Genomic DNA, 2,611 nt, shown 5'->3' on the forward strand with positions numbered 1-2,611 from the left:
TATTATTATTATTATTATTATTATATATGCACACACACACAATGTTATTTATTTTACCTGAATCTTCATAATATTTAAATATATTTAAATAATATTTACAGTTTATAAATATATTTAATATTTGTCTATATTAAAATTTTGCAATCTGAAAAATAAATAATATATAAAATGTAATTGGATATTTACCTAAATCTTAAGTCCAAGCCGCTTTTTCATTCTTTGAAATGTCGCTATTTTGTTTCCGCAGAAAAAAGAAGATCAAACCGATCTGAATGACGTGAGGGACAGTAAATTATGACAAAATGATCATTTCCAGGCAATCGATCCCTTTAAATGAAATCCATAAAGAACAATGATGAACCAACAAAACGACTAAAACTTTTAAAACGAAAACTGAAAAACGAAAAACAAAAGCTAATTCAAAATAACAATAAATAGAATAAACTACTATTGATTCTGAGTCTCTTAAGGAAATGCAATATAATCAATGAACAGGATGCATTACTAATAGATGATTATTGATCAGCCTGATGAACAAATTGACATGTGGCCGTTCTGAGCTGATCAGCATTAACGAGCCGGTCTGACTGATTAACAGAAGTGTTAGAGCTTTTTCTTCTGATGTGTATTTTGGCATCCGCACCTGTTTTCCGTCCAGCGTGTAGAGTCTCTTCACGACGCCGGAGTCCAGTTTGATGGCTTCGGTGATGTCTGCGAGCACCTGCTCGAACGAGTGCGCCGTCTTCTTATTCAGCAGGATCCTCACAGCCTTCCTGGGCTTCACGCCGCTGCGGATCACTGTCACCAGTTTGGGTTTGATGAAGTCTTTCGGCTCCCTCGCCAGCCGCGAGCCCCAGTTGGGGTTGACGTTCTTGGTGTACTCCACCTTCCTGTAGGGTTCGTTGGAGGCGCAGACGTAGCTCTCACCTACAGCAGGAACACCACAGGCAGAGATTCACAACGCTTCATCAGACCAACACAACACACAAGTTCATATTTCAATAATTAAACAACACACTCTCATGCTCACAGTTCTCTGATGCCAGTTCATGATCACATGACATGCAGGTTAACAAATAAAATATTTCATCTTTTTAGTAAGCGTTTTATTTTGATTGTTTTTATTTTAGAATTATTTTATTTGGACATTTTCATGTTTTATTTTACAATTAATTTTAATTTTATATTTTAATTTTGCTTCAATTTCTTTATTTTTAAATTATTTTAAAAATGTATTTAATTTTTTTTGTTTTGCTTGAACATGATTTCTTACATTTTTTTGCTTTATTTTAAAATGATTTTTTGTTTTATTTTAAAATAATCTATTTTAATTTCACATTTTTTGTTTTACCTCTAAATGATTGAAATTAAACAAAATAAAGAATGTTGCTTTGGCAACTAACAGAAATAGGTTTAAGTACTAAAGTTACTAAAACTGAAAAAAAAAATTTAATTAAAGCTATATTGATTGTTTTTTTAGGTTTTATTATTAAATTATGTTTTACTTTGACATTTTTGTTTTCATTTTTTATTATTTTAATTTGACCTTAAATAAATTTTACATTTTTTTATTTTAAAATTATTTATTTTAATTTCACATTTTTAAATTATGTAACTTGCAAAATTTAAACAAAAATTAGAAATGTTTCCTTGGCAACTAACTGAAATAGGTTTAAGTTGAAGTACTAAAATTACTAAAACTGAAATAAAAATAAATTAAAGCTATATATTTTTTAAATGGTTTTAATTCATTTGAAATTATTTTATTTTTACATTCAATTATTTTAATTTACATTTTTTTTATTTCTAAAATTATTTATTTTAGTTTCACTTGCAAATTTTAAAAAACAATTAGAAATGTTTCCTTGGCAACTAAGTGAAACAGGTTTAAGTTGAAGTACTAAAATGACTTAAACTGAAATAAAAATTAATTAAAGCTACATAGATTTTTTTTATATTTTGTTTTAAAATTATTTTAATTTCAGTTTTATGATTTAATTCATTAAAGGATTTTCACAAACTCAAAAGTCGCAGTTTTGGAAACCCTGGGATAGAGAATTGGAATAATTTAAAGTCAAAATTTCTTTATGGTTGCTAGGATGTTCTGGGTGGTTGCTAAGGTTGCAAAAGCAAAGTTGGACCACCATCAAAACCATCTGCATCCATGTGGTTCACCAGCTGTGAGGTGAATCTGAAGTGAAGATGCTGATGCAGTGCTGACAGCAGGTTCATTGACCCGATCGCCATGGCAACGTGACCCCGGGGTCAAAGCAGCATCAGTACGTGGCAGGTAAGAGCGAGCGCATCTGTCTGTGTCTCTGCTTTAATACTGTAATCCAGCAGCTCAAGCCTAAACTCATCTCAGCTGGTTTCTCATCAGTCCAAAAATACACTCAAGCAGCTGAATGTGTTTCTGCTGATTCACAGACGCACCGGTCAAACATCTGTAACGCTCAAGATCACGTGAAGCTCCTCAAGGTCAATTGTCCAGATGTTTGAGTAAAATATCTGCTGTAAGACAACGTGAAGCTCCTGCACGTCTCACGGTTAAACTGCTGTCATTCACCTACACTACAGCGGACTAAACACACACACACACACACACACACAC

General features: G+C 32.0%; 1 pseudogene; it reads right to left on the reverse strand.

The window, feature by feature from the left end:
• LOC107702143 (serine/threonine-protein kinase DCLK2-like) overlaps window positions 1-2,611 on the reverse strand; it is a 21,888-nt pseudogene that overhangs the window by 11,148 nt on the left and 8,129 nt on the right.

Source organism: Sinocyclocheilus anshuiensis, unplaced genomic scaffold (genome assembly GCF_001515605.1).
Source record: "Sinocyclocheilus anshuiensis isolate Anshui unplaced genomic scaffold, SAMN03320099.WGS_v1.1 scaffold1762, whole genome shotgun sequence".
NCBI lineage: Eukaryota > Metazoa > Chordata > Actinopteri > Cypriniformes > Cyprinidae > Sinocyclocheilus > Sinocyclocheilus anshuiensis.